The sequence below is a fragment of the Podarcis muralis genome, chromosome 5 (genome assembly GCF_964188315.1).
Source record: "Podarcis muralis chromosome 5, rPodMur119.hap1.1, whole genome shotgun sequence".
NCBI lineage: Eukaryota > Metazoa > Chordata > Lepidosauria > Squamata > Lacertidae > Podarcis > Podarcis muralis.
The window spans coordinates 39530345-39544671 of record NC_135659.1 but is presented as its reverse complement, the minus strand read 5'-3'; the positions used below and the strand labels follow the sequence as shown (position 1 = coordinate 39544671).

At 44.8% G+C, this 14327-nt stretch overlaps 1 protein-coding gene across 3 annotated transcripts in view; it reads right to left on the bottom strand.

The window, feature by feature from the left end:
• Positions 1-7834, bottom strand: part of GNG12 (G protein subunit gamma 12) — a 41973-nt gene extending 34139 nt beyond the window's left edge. Inside the window, exon 1 of one of the 3 annotated variants that reach the window (XR_013392898.1) lies at positions 7400-7817. The gene's annotated coding sequence lies outside the window, so the exon portion shown is untranslated. Of the gene's footprint in view, positions 1-7399 lie in introns of all 3 variants that reach the window. The other 2 variants (XM_028733133.2, XM_028733132.2) reach the window with 2 other exon arrangements.
• Between the last annotated feature and the right edge of the window lie 6493 nt (positions 7835-14327).

Genomic DNA, 14327 nt, shown 5'->3' with positions numbered 1-14327 from the left:
AAGATCAAAATGATACTTGCTTCTTCCAGACCTACACTGAAAGCATAAACTTTTACCAGTGCCTAAATCTCTAACACAACAAGAACAGGAACGAGGAAAAAAGAGCAACTGAAACTACTTGCTTTTATATGGCTAAAAGTGAAAGTAAGATGTGGCAAACAAATTGTAGTACTCTTAAACTGCCAAAAAGGAATCTGATTAAAGTAGGCACAAATCAAAAAATATTACGTGTTTTATTTCTGTTGTACAGAACCCCAGCTGAAATTTAAACACTTGGGACAAGACTTCCCGGTACATAATCCTCATGTAAGCATCACATCAAGGCAGCTGTATCGTGTTCAGATCAACATCTACAAGGCTTTTCCAGAGGAGAGAGGCTCTCAAGCACTGCCTTCTGGGTGCTAGCACAATATATGGCAGTTTTATTAGTCTTTGTTACAGATTTTTCAGCTTGGAGATGCGTCTCTTTATCTCGAAACCTAAGTACAGTGTGGCGTGAAGATTTGTGACGTAGCATTTAAGGAGTGCTGGGTTTAAGATGAAAACCAGGATTCAAATCCCTGTTTAACCACAAAATGCAATGGACAGCCTGATCAAGTTATTGCCTCTCCCCAACTGTACTTGTTGGGCAAATATAAACAGCATGATCCCAAGTATGTTACCTTTGGAGGAACTGAAGAATACCCATGTGACAAATAAAATTAAAATTCTTGGGTGGTGGGCTATCTTCAAATGCTTCCCTTCACTATAATACATTTTATTGAGCTGTAATTATTTTTTGCTGTCTGGAAGTCAGACAAAAATTCTACTGATGTTCTCAAGCAATGGGGGCAACATAAATGAATAACTGTCTGGTTCCACAATTTTCAAGAACACAGGACAAATTTTGGAAAACAGAAGTCCCATGTTAAGCTGAAGACAGCTGCTTTTGTGCGGCGTGTATTTCCATGGACCCCCCCCCCCTCAAGCCTCCTGACATGGAAACAAATTGTAGTAAATTTAAAGTAGGATGAGCACTGAAAATTGTTCAATAGCCCTGTCCTTCATACTATTAAGTATGTCCCATGGCCACAGATACTGAACTGCATACCAGTTTATGTGTAAGCAAGAGCTTGTCTAGAACAGGCAAGAAATAATAGGCTTGGGAAATATATTGAGTGTATAATTAGTTATCATAATATAGCAAAACTTAGCATGAGTACTAAGTTTTCAGACGGCAAGTCTAAACACTTTCCCAGAAGTAAGCCTCACTGGGACTTACTTCTGAGTAAACATGCACAGGATTGGACTGTAACGAAACAGCCAACATAGCCCTAATTACCGCATCAGACACATTAGATAAGACAAAAATTGCTTTCTCCCAGTGCTGACATGAGCGAAGATGTTTGAGTCGTGTACAAAAACAACTAGGCAATTACTTCACAGACACGAAGAATAGGTCCCTAATGCTGTAAAGAATGTGGTTGCAGAAGTATTAAAGAGCAGGGCTGATAATGAGCAACACTGGTTTGCCACTCATAACTAAACTATTTTGTAAATATTTTTCACAAACCTAAGAAGCTATTTTTATCCAAACAAGAACACTGATAACAATTCAGCCATTGCTTTACAAAAGTCATCATGTAACAATGGTAATTTTCGACAGAATAATCTCCAATTTAACAAATTCTCCCCTTCTGTTCTCCACCCACTCAACCCACAGGAACTATTATTATTCATGTTCCTACTGTGAATCACAAGTTCCTAAAAAAATAAAAAGCCTTCCAGAGATTTACACCGATTATGCGGAATCAGATCATTAGCCCACCTAGACTGGGGTTATGTACCCCAGCGAGCAGCAGCTCCCCAAATTACACTCAGAATAATCCCACTGAAATAAACAGACTTAAATTAGTCACAATTTAATTTTAGTCCATTATTTCAACAGATCTGCTCAGAGTACAGCTTTGCTTTAAACCAGAGCCTAGGAATGCCACAGTCTCTTTAAAACCAGGCACGTAGTTTGTGGTTGCTCCTGAATCTGACACTGTCCCTGGGTGCTGAGTAAAGGACGGGCACCTCTACTCGATCCAAACACCCCACAGCCCAGAACTGCGGGGTGGGGTAGGGGCTGGAATGCTCTGCCCAGACAGGCACAACAGCAATAGCTTTTTCTGAATAAAACAGACCTGGCCACTGCCATTCGTGTCTTAGTATCATCCAGATTAGGGTACAAGAACACACTTTTATGTGGAGCTGCCATTTGCAGAATTTTCATGAAGTACAATGGATTCAAAACACAGTGGTCACAGTATAAACTGGGGCTCATCGTGGACAGCATATAACAACTTTGATATCTGTAATTTCCTGGAACTGCAGCCCAGACATTTATTGAAATATTAATTGCACAATTGTAGAAACTGTGTTATTGTTTTTAGGGACTGTATAATTTTCAAATCTCATTTATTTTATTGTACATTGCTTCTAGATGTGAAGGTAAAGGTAAAGGTACCCCTGCCCGTACGGGCCAGTCTTGACAGACTCTAGGGTTGTGCGCCCATCTCACCCAAGAGGCCAGGGGCCAGCGCTGTCCAGAGACACTTCCGGGTTACGTGGCCAGCGTGACATCGCTGCTCTGGCGAGCCAGAGCCGCACACGGAAACACAGTTTACCTTCCCGCTAGTAAGCGGTCCCAATTTATCTACTTGCACCCGGGAGTGCTTTCAAACTGCTAGGTTGGCAGGCGCTGGGACTGAACAACGGGAGCGCACCCCGCCGCGGGGATTCAAACCGCCGACCTTTTGATCGGCAAGCCCTAGGCGCTGAGGCTTTTACCCACAGCACCACCCGCGCCCCTAAATATTGTAAATTGTAACTGTAAATTGTAATTGTATTGTATTGTAAATTGTATTGTAAATATTGTAAAATATTGAAACATTCAGAAAAATGTCTCTGGGTGCTGATTTTCTGCATTGAGCTGACGTATCTTTAGGACACCTACCTTAAGAGTTTACCCCGGATCTCAGATTAACATCAGAGGCTCTGACTCATCTGAGACTCAGCCTGCTTATGAACAAATGTAAGCTTAGTATTGTGATGAATTTCCCTTGACATGGTAGGGCAACTGATTTGGTTATTTATCATTATTGAATTTGTAATATGTGCCTATTTTACGGCTTTAAGTACAATTTTCCAATAGACCATACTCCTTTGGTTTGTTTAATTTGCTCTATTCAAAGATTTAGTTATTATATATTTTGCAGTTTGTTTTCAAATACAAAGACTGCTTGATAATATACTGTAACTAAACTTTAGAAAAGTAAAAAGCTGTTTTGGGTGGGATATTGGGACAAATGTTGTATATAACCACTCCTGATCCCTCCCTCCCTCCGCTGTGGTCTTCTTTAGTTTCAGCTCTATTCTTTTACTGAGTTATCTTGTCAGCTGCCTTGATGGAAAATAAAAAAAACATGTGCACTGCCACTGAGCTATGGATCTTCCTCTATTTGGAACATATTTAACTCTGTTCCTAAGCAAGAACTTGCACGTGTTGCTTAAGACGCAATACAGTTCTGGATAACTGACAGGATTTATGTTTTCAGAAACGGGGATCACCCATTGCTTCTTTATCACAGAACCCTAGACGTTACCCGATATTTGCAGCACCTAGCAGACAGCAATTTATTCTGCAATCTCCATCTTGGAAGAGACACAGACTTCATGGCTACAACATCTACCTACGTTTTTGTACTGTTTTGTTTCATTTTACCCCCCCCCCCCCTTCTGCTTTGCTTAAGAACTAGCCTGATAAAGAGTTCTGGAGAACTTGCTCTCTATTTTGTGAATCATTTGTTATGATTTTAACACTATTATCTAGAGGAGACAGGCATTTATTTGGAATGTCACCATGTCTAAGGGCACAAAGTTTGCTATCCAAAACCGAGACAAACTTCATTTGGTACTTGCAAAAATCTTTCCGTTTCTGGAACTTTAACAACAGTTAATAAAAATATAAAAGCTGCAGTTTAAGTAGCAATTGGGAACATCAGGCCTGGGTGGGGAGAACCACATTGCAGCTTCTCTACTTGGCTTTCAAAACTCTTCCCAGTCCATGCCCCCTATCCCAGGACCCTGCTTATAACAGCCCTGTTCTGCACTCTCCTCAAGTGCTTCTGCCAACTGAAATGTGTCCTTGAACTGTGATTCTGCCTCTTCTTTGACTGGAGGATCAAAAAAATATTATTATTAATATTTATTAAAATTCTATGCCGCCCGTCATCTCAGGTTTACAGGGCAGTTTACAGTATAAAATATACATAACAAAACAATGCACAAAAACAATGCATGAGGAGTGTTTATGCAAAAACCTTGGGGGGGGGCGTTGTAGCTAAAAATACAGGTTACTGTAAGAGTCACACCTATTGCTCCGCTCACTTTTCTTTGTCTCTGATCCTGCCCACAGCTAGCAGGTGAGCCCATGAGGAAATGTGACCCTTAGGCTGAAAAGGGTTCCCCCAGCCTGAGAGAAAGCTTTAAGGGGGGGGGGTGTTTTCAAGCGGAAAGAGGTAAAAATGAGTTGACGATTACAAGTATACGAAGCAAATGTGTACAAAATGGAAGATTCCAGCATTAAAAATGTTGGGTCCGAAACAGCTAAAGTGTAAGAAGAAGCAAAGTTTAATCCCACTCTGCAAGGTTTCACTATCCAGTAAGCTTTATGTTTCACCTCCATAGCAAGCAAGACTATCATTAAACATGACAGAACTTGTTAAATAAACTCCCTTATGTTCTCGCTGTGAGATTTTTCTTGTGACTAGGCTTTCCGATCAGTAGGCGTCCATAAATCCACCTGCGCTGCAGCTTGCTGGGTCAAGGGCCCCTACTCAGTGTAACCTGAGAAACCCTCTCCTGCCTCTCACCTTGAGTGTTTCTTTTAAATTACACTGAACAGAAGCATACTGTGCATGCAAGATTAAAGCCCACTCCCAGTGTGATATGAGATGCCCCCTTCTTTTCCCAAGCTCTCTAGCAGATGCAGAAGGCTAAGGGGATGGAGAGAGTCAGTGGCAACTATGGAGTACGGCTGGGTAGTAAGTCAAGCCAACATTTTGTGGACTCTTCCCTTTCATGCTGTTTCCTTCGGGAGAAAAGTGCACTTAATATCCAGCAGACACCAGCTATATGATGCTTATTATTGTTCTAGCAGCTCACAGTCAAGAGTTACACTAAGTTCAGGCTAGAACAACTACCTCTCTTTTCCTTTTGCTTGCAACAGCATCAAGATGACTTACGGGAGCAGTTTTATCAGGTTCTCCTTCATAAAAGCATGGGAGTTTGGTAGAAACTAAACACAAGCAGCTTCAAGGAGCAGGAGAATACGGAAAACCTCACCACAGACCCCATAGCTTGCTTTGTTTTCCTTGTATTTTATTTCCACGGAAGCAGAGGTGGCTCACTGGGTGGGGCAGAGTTGCTGCACTAGCTTCCCTGTAGGCTGGATGCTGTTGCTTACTGGGAGGGAGGCAGGCATGGCACACCAAACTCTTTGCCACCTTGTCCTCCCCCCGCCCCTCTTGGTAAGCAACAGCGACCCACATGCTAGAAAGCCCAGCAGCTCTGCCCCACATGGTGAGCCACTTCTGCACAACTGTGCATTAATTTCTTGCTTTCGTTTACAAATTCTACCCTTCTGAAACTCCCAACAGAAGAATGGTGTGTTTCTTACGGAAATGCAGAGTTCAAACACCACTAGGTAAATGCTGACTACGTGTCTTTGGTGCAGCGGTGGGGATCCGCTGGCCTTCCAGATGTTATTGGGTGACAGCTACCATCATCTTTGACCACTGCCCACGCCGGCTGGGGCTGATGGGAACTGGAGTCCAACATATTGGAGGGCCCCCTGCTTTAGTGACCCTTTCTCCACGGCAGTCACCACAATGTAGCTCAGCACCAACCATCAGCAAAAATGAGCTGGGAGTGTTGCAGGCCAGCACCATTCATCGTCTTTTGGACACGCTGGAAACCAGGAGCAGCCACACTGTACTAAGGAAGCCACAGAACTAAAAGGGAATAATTAGCATCATTAAGCCATAATGGTTGGCAAGGACACCAGCGATGCAGTATGGTTATGTAGGTAACCACCATTTTATTAAACATTACAGCCAGCCACATTATCTTCTAGCCAATAAATATATATCAGTGCCGAATATCCATCATCAAGCAAAAGCCGATCTGCAGCATAATAGGATAGCAGCCTTGTATGCAGTGCTTGCCTGCTGTTTGAGGCACTGATACTGTTTCTGACCCTACTGTGAGGTCTCATTGGTAACTGAAACTCAGAAATGAAAGCAGATAATGCACACGGTGCGAGAACTCAACAATGCTTTGCTGGTACTCTATTCCAGCTGATGGGAGTTGTAGTCCAAAACATCTGGAAGGCACCAGGTTGGAGAAGGCTGGACTAGTCTATATCTGTCCATTGTATCTACTTTGGCCTCTGTGCAATTATGGAAGACAGACCCATCCAGCAACCCAAGGCGCCTCAGGTAGCAACCTCACATTGCCCTGCTTCTTCCCAGCAGAGCCAACAAGATGTGGCAACAGCAGAAAACTCAATATGGTTTTAAATGGGGATTCTAGAAATGCACCATTGGCAGTTCAACACTACCCTAACACTCATAATAGCTAAATAGAAGCTCCAGGTTTAGGTCCTGAAACAAGTTTTACTGTTATGATAGGTATGTTGATGCAATTCTTTATCAATATTGTGGTGGTGGTGGTGGTGTGCACCACCCTAGAATCAACCAGAATCTATAGGTAAGTTTAGCACTCTGGTCCTTGCTTGGGGGCTTCCCAGAAACATCTGGCTAGCCATTTTGGAAACAAGCCACTTTGGAAACAAGACGGACCTTCAGCCCGAAAACTCTTCCGACGTTCACACATACACAGAATCACCCTCCATGTTCTCTAACACGGGACAAGAGCCACCCTCCGGGTGCGGACTCCCTAGCACACCTCGTTTCGAGAAAAAGGAGCCGACCCACCCTCTCCCCACGACGGTGGAGTGGAAACAGTGGCCTAGCGAGCCCGGGAGGCGCCCGCCCGCCCGCGCGCGGCAGCCACGCCTCGCTCAGCGCCTCGCACCGCGGCCAGGAAGAGGCGGCAGGGGCAGCAAGCCGAAGGCTCTCCCGCTCCCCACGACGACGGCTCTGCGCGCCTCGAGCGGCCGAGGAAAGGCAGCGGGCGGCCGCGGAGGGGGCAGTCCTCGGCCCGGCGGCTGCAATGGCGGGAGGCGGGGACAGCGCCCGGGCGGAGAAAGAAGCAGGAAAGAGCAGCGCTGCCTGTGGCCCGGGGAGGCCCTCCTCCCTCGCTCCCGCTCCCTCCGGCGGCGGCCACTCCGCGCCGCGCCCGCCCTCCTTACCGTGCGCCTCGCCGCCTCAGCCCCTTCTCCGGCCGCCGCCGCCCTCGCAACTCGGGACTCCGCCGTCTCTATGGGCGACCGGAGCTAGCCGACCTCTCACCCGCTGCTCCTCCTCCTCCTCCTCCTCCTGCTGCTGCTGCCTCCGCTGCTGGCTCCGCCTGGCCCCGGGCGGGGAAGGGACGAGGCTCCTTCCTGGGCCAGGACTGCGCGCTGCTCTCGTCCGCCCAGCAGCGCCTCTGCCAGCGGGGAGCGGATCCGGGGGCGGGAAGAAGCGCCCTCTCCTTCCTTCCTCCCTTGCTCGGCTCCTCGGAGGCAGCAGGAAGCCGCTCTCCCGGGCAGGGTCCGCGGCGCCTCCGTCCCAGGCGGGGTCGGGGAGCGGCGGGAGCCCTGAGTTACCCCGCGGCCCTAAAGCACCTCTGCAGAGTTTCGTTTTAAGGCAGGAACAGGATTGCGCCCGTGGCCACCGCCAAGGGCGGGCGGGAAGTGGCTGCTGGTCGTTTGTAGACTTGGAAGGGTCATCTAGTCCAACCCTCTGCAGCGCGGGAATCTCAACTAAAGCATCCATTTCAGATGACAACAACAACACTTTTATCGTTTGTATGCTGCCCCTCAGACTGTTTGGCGAAGCCTCTCTGGCCGGCTCCCAACAAAATGTTGAAAACACAATAAAACATCATTAAATACTCCCCTAAACAGGGGCTGCCATCCAACCTCTGCTTTAAAGCCCTTCGAGTCTGAGGGAGCCCATCCCACTGACAAAAAGTTAGTTGGAATCTCCTTTCTTGTAACTTGAAGCCAGTTGGTTTGGATCCTACACTCAGGAGCAGAAGAAACCAAGCATGCTTCCATCTTCCATGTGATAGATATTTGAAGATGTGATATGATACCTTCTCTCAATCATAAAAGGGACGCGGGTGGCGCTGTGGGTAAAAGCCTCAGCGCCTAGGGCTTCCCCGCGGCGGGGTGCGCTCATGCTGCTCGGTCCCAGCGCCTGCCAACCTAGCAGTTCGAAAGCACCCCCGGGTGCAAGTAGATAAATAGGGACCACTTACCAGCGGGAAGGTAAACGTCGTTCCGTGTGCTGCGCTGGCTCGCCAGAGCAGCTTCGTCATGCTGGCCACGTGACCCAGAAGTGTCTCCGGACAGCGCTGGCCCCCGGCCTCTTGAGTGAGATGGGCGCACAACCCCAGAGTCTGTCAAGACTGGCCCATACGGGCAGGGGTACCTTTACCTTTACCTCAAGCAGGCTTCTCCTTTCAAGGCGAAAGGCAGGCCTCTCCTGCGTTCATTATTGAAAATGATTTGCAATGATTTTGCTTTAAAAACAAACAAGCAGGTATTTATAGCCTATGTTCTTCTCAGAACACTTACTAGTTGTGAACTACAGTATAGCTGAGTAGTATATTAAGAGTTCAGGGTCGTGTAGATTCAAAATACTGTAAAACCTCTCTCTTAAATGTGAGTCAAAATGGTCGAAGATGATAATAATGGAACAGTTCCTCAGAACATGTCTCATGTTTGTATCCAGTTATTTCCATCCAGTCATGCTGACATACTAAAGAGGAAAGGTGAAATGCTTTTCTCAATTGATATTATTTATTTAATCTATTTATATCCCACCTTTCCCCCAGGTTGGAATTCAAGGTGACTTACAACGTTTTAAAAGCATTGGTATAAAATGCAGAGTAATAAAAACAAGCTAGTTCAAAACAATAGTTGAAATACAAGAGAATACATTTTGAAGCAGCATTAAAGTACTGATTGCCCTGATAGCAGCTCAATAAAGATTGTCTGCATCTATTGCAATAGAAGGAAGCTGTGGAAAGAGGACAAAAAGGGAGCCAATCTAACCTCTCTTGGAGGCAGTTCCACCATGTGGGAGCAGCCTCAGAAAAAGCCCTCTCGTTACATCACCAACTGGGCCTCTGGCGGTGATGGGATGGAAGAAAGGTGTTCACCCAAGGATCTTTAGCACCTGGGCAAGGTTCGTAAAGGGAGATAAATTGCTCGGGTTACCTGGCCCCAAGCCATATAGGGCTGTATATGTCATAACCAGTGCTTTGAATTGTGTCAGGAAATAGACCTGTTGTAGGCAGTGTAGTTTTAACTGGAGGAACGTGCTCCCTGTAACCTGCCCCGGTCAGCCGTCCGGACCAGCTGAAGCTTCTGAACACTTTTCAAAGGCAGCCAAGAAAAGTGCATTATGTTAGTCCCACTGGGATGTCACTCAGGCATGTGCCACCATGGCCAAATCTGACATTTCAAGCAACAGGCCAGCAAAGACAAAAGAGTATATGATGAATCCTAAGATGGTAACATTTGTACAGAACAACTATGCTAGTGGAAGGCACATCTAATCTAACTGAGAAATAATGTCAATGTTCACCATAATATATATATTTTTAAGGGTTAGTGTGGTTTTTTTAAGTGCTTAATTTAAACTTCTGGAAGGGATTGTTCAAATGGTGCAAATATTCTCTCAGTTGATTACAGATGGTACTACTGGAGATCCATCTCAACCCAAAATTCTCCCATTGTTCTGTTGCATCCATGATATCTTATTTGCCATGTGTTGCTTTAAGTGGTTAATCTACACATAAAGGTATTTAAATCAGAGCATTAAATTTTAGATACCTCAGACAATGCACATACTTTTGTAAACCAATAAAATCTTTAATAATTTTATATTTAAAAAAACGTTTTTGATGTGTTTAAACTGCTATAATTTAAACATTCTCAAAGGGTTGCAGTCAACTAACTTTTACTCAGAGTAGTCCCACTGAAATGAATGGACCTAAGTTAGTCGCGGTCGTTAATTTCAATAGGTGTACCGTGAGTGCAAGTTGAATGCAACCCAAAGGCTCACTCTTACATTTATTCCTAGGTGGTACTTTGTGCAAATAATCACATTTGGCCAGGAGATGGCACTATCTTGTTTGAAAAGTTACCATTAGGCCCACTAGTGGACTATCCTGAAAAGGCAAGAATGTAGGCACTACCTTTTTATTAATGTGTGGGCAGATGATCCCTAACCATGTAGGACTTTCTTGGAAGGTGGTGCTGGACTCTGTGGTTTGGTCCATTGACCTTCAGGGTCTCTCATGGTTTCATGCTTCTCCCATGCTATTTAGCATCTACAGGAAACAGCTGGAAAAGGTCATCCAGAGTTGGGAGTTGGGTGGCATCAGGGTCAGCCCACACATGAGGCCTGGTGAGGTGAACACATCTGGCCGCAGGATCCACAGGGGTAGCAGACCTCAAAGTCAATCTTTATTCCCCCCCTTATTCCCAGTGTAGATCTTCGCTTCCTCCTGGTTTCTGATGTAGATCCTTGTTCACCCTTTCCTCCATGGTGGGTGGGGGGCACAATTTTGTGGTTATCTCAGGCTAGCCCTGGGTACCACCGATATAAAATGATCCTGAACTACGCATGCCGTATATAACAAGTCAACAACTCCTGTGCCACCCTGCAAGTGAATCTGAATGTTGCACTCAAAATAGACTACCCAAAATTACGAAGATTGCAGATAAGTATATTATTTGCATAAATTATTCTAACGGGGGAAATGTTTTCGCAGAATGGATTTTTTTAAAAGTATGAGTCATAGAAGGCAATAAATGCATGTGCAAGGACAGCAAATATCAGGGACAAGATTTAGGAGCTAAAGGTGCAATGCTCTACAAGTATAGGGTTGCCTATATGTGTCAGAAGTAATTCCCATTTTGTACCATAGGTCTTGCTTCCAGGTAAGTGGATACAGGATTGCAGCCTGAAGGAATGAGAAATGTGGGGGGAACATGGTCTCCCATTTCCTTACCACTGTCCATTCCAAATGCTTCTTTAAGTTAGTGAGTTTTTAGCCAAGCATTGCCTTCATATATTCCATCTGTTTTCAGCAATCATGAGGACTAGACACTTTAAAGAAAAAACAGGGGGGAAACTGGAATTCACAACTGGCTATGCTGTAAGACTTAGAATTCTGTTTTACATGTTTAGTAATAATAGAAGTACGTAGTAGAAGATTATCAGAACTCCAGAAATACTTTTGAAACATTTGCTAGATGTCACTCAAACAGAATGGTAATCTAGAAAACGTTCTTCAGCAAAAGTACATAAACAGTTGTTTTTATTCTTATAGCAAAGATGAAAGCACTACAGATTCTGCATTTCACTTTTGTCATCCCCAATAAAGTTTCATGGCAGTTTTTTTTACAAAGATACAGTAATTGGATACTGACTGTGAAATGGAAGTGGAATGCATGTTCTTCTTAAACATTAGTGTGGATTATTTGTTTTAGAGATAAAATACTTTCCCTAAACTCTTTAAATGGATATCCATTCTTACAGATAGCCACTGGTTATTTTCCCAACACCATGACTATACATAGGATCCAGACAGATCCCATTGGTGGGTTTGGGAGTGCCATTTTTCCTCCTTACAGTGGCAGCCCCTCAGTGCCCCATAGAAGACTTCCCTAGAGAATCTGCTACCTTGGGTGTGGCATTTGGGAAATAGAAACCGTTGCTTAAAGGAAGAGACTTGAAAAGCCTCTGTGTGCACACACAGAATCACATGCAGCACTTGGATGTCAGCCCGAACCCACAAGCCTAGACAACGAAATCCTGCTTAATGCAATGGGATCTAAACACTGTACATGTCTTGAATACAAATAAGCTTATCTGTGACATTAAAATAAATAAATTGATTGGATATTTTTGTACGTGTGCATGTGCAATTAAACATCTCATGCAAAGGCCGCATGAAATCCTGGAACTATTTTTTGTAGTCTTACTTCACCGGCAGGATAGATTGTGATCTCCTGTTTATATTATGTTCTTTTTCCCTTTCCTTTTGACTTCTATTAGTTTTCAAATAAATAAACGTGAAAAACATTTGAAAAGTTGAATGGAATTTTTAAAATGTATTTTTAAAAAAATATTTTTTACAGTTTCGTGCTTGCAGACCTCTTAGATCCAACAATGAAAAAGGCAGATATATTTGGTGTTACTGATGGCTAATCTACTGAGGCAAAAAGATAACCTCTGAATAGATCAGGTAGTCTAGCTTCAGATAGTGGAGACTATGGGAAATATCACATAGATTATTGGCATTATTGTATCAACAAGTCAATCCAAGTCTAGAGTTCCCTCTCAGAAGATGCCTTCCTTGGGAAGAGCAATCCTACGGTATATTCGCGTTAGACCAGATTTCTGCCGGTAGAAAGACTGCCATGTCATGTTCAGCCCAGGAAAGGAGAGGGGAAACAGCCAGAAAGTACAAAAACGTGCAATGATCACAGACACACATCCCCCACAGTGACCTTGAAACACCATCAGTGACAACCAATCAGGGACTGCTTGTGACCACACCCAGGTCATTCTTACACATGGAGCCAAGGAATTTACCTGTGGCAATCACACAGGGTCCCCGGACGTTTCACTGTCTATTGATCCCTGTGCCACCACTTTATTTCTCGCTGCCACCACCCAGGCCCTTACCTGGTACAATACTGAGTCCAGTCAGGGTTAAATTCGAACATAAACTTCTGTTTATTTATTGCAGTTTAACAAGCGTGTGGTTTCATAAATGGTATTGGTCAATTACAATCATGGGGTGCCTATCCAGACCTATAACTTCCGCTACCTGCTCTCACTTACTAAACCACCTCTCAGATATTTACTTGTCTTCCTAGCCCCTAACGGTTTCTGACTCAGCTTATTTCACTACACTAACTCAACCTACCCACAGACTCTATTCCAATTCACTCCCACGCCAACCAACCACCCAACTCCCAACAAACTCCCTCAGAGCTGGTTTTATAGTCCCTCTGACTCCACCCCCTGGGTTCTGATTGGGTAACCTGTTTAACTATTTCACCTCCAGCACTCTCATATGTTAATGTCACATAACCATGAAAGGGATACAGCCCCACCATATCACCCCTGCATTACCACACACAAAAAGCAACACAACTCCTCCATGGCCAGAAACTACTACTAGTGACCACTAGTGCCCCAGGCAGCCATCCAGGCAGGGAGTTGAATTTCCGTATGCAGCCTACAACAGAATGTTCTGTTTAGCTTAAAAGATTGCAAACTCTTTTACCAATTGCTTTGGACTTTTGGAGGCCAGCAGAAACACAGTGGCCAGAGATACTCTCCACTCCAAGTAATGGTTCTGCTGCTGGGCTGTTCAGAGTTTCTCAGTGCCTAAATTGTATGTGATTCTCCCTTCCAGATAGCTCTCACACTGGTAACTCGGTTGCTGTGTGTTCATGACCTGTTGGACAGTGTCTGTGCCACCGATGAGTGACAGGCTTTTCCCTCCCCTTCTAAGGCAGCCAAATACCTCTTGCAGGAAGCCCGTGAAATGTTTCTCATGGTTTGCTGTGTTAAAACAGACGTGGCGCTTTAATGCAGGCAGTTCTAAATCACTTAACCTTCTCTGCGATAGGGGAACAAAATGAAGTGGATGTTAGACCATCCTCTTACGTAATGCCGGATGCGTGCATTCAGAGAGCTCAGATCTATCTAGGATACCTTTCCAAGTTCTTCAGGGCTCACCTCTATCTGGAATCGCTTGGGACGGAAGGGACAGGGCCACCAGGGATTCTGTGGACTGCATGAGATATAGCCACAGGCCACCAGTTTCGTCTAAAAATTAGTTCCAAGGGAAACACATTGGCAGGCTGCTGAAACTCTTTTGCAAGGTGGTGCCTCCAGGCAATCCAAAACTGTGTACAGTATAGAAAGGGGGTGCATGGGTATGTGGCAGAATAAACATTGGCGCCAAATAGCTACGAAATGCAAGACTCAGTGGCAGCTCTGTGTCAGATTCATGATAATGCACATTTTCATGAACTCTGTTATGTACTGAAGTTCTCATCCTGGGCCAGCAGGGGGATACTGTAGATAGTTTTCACTCAG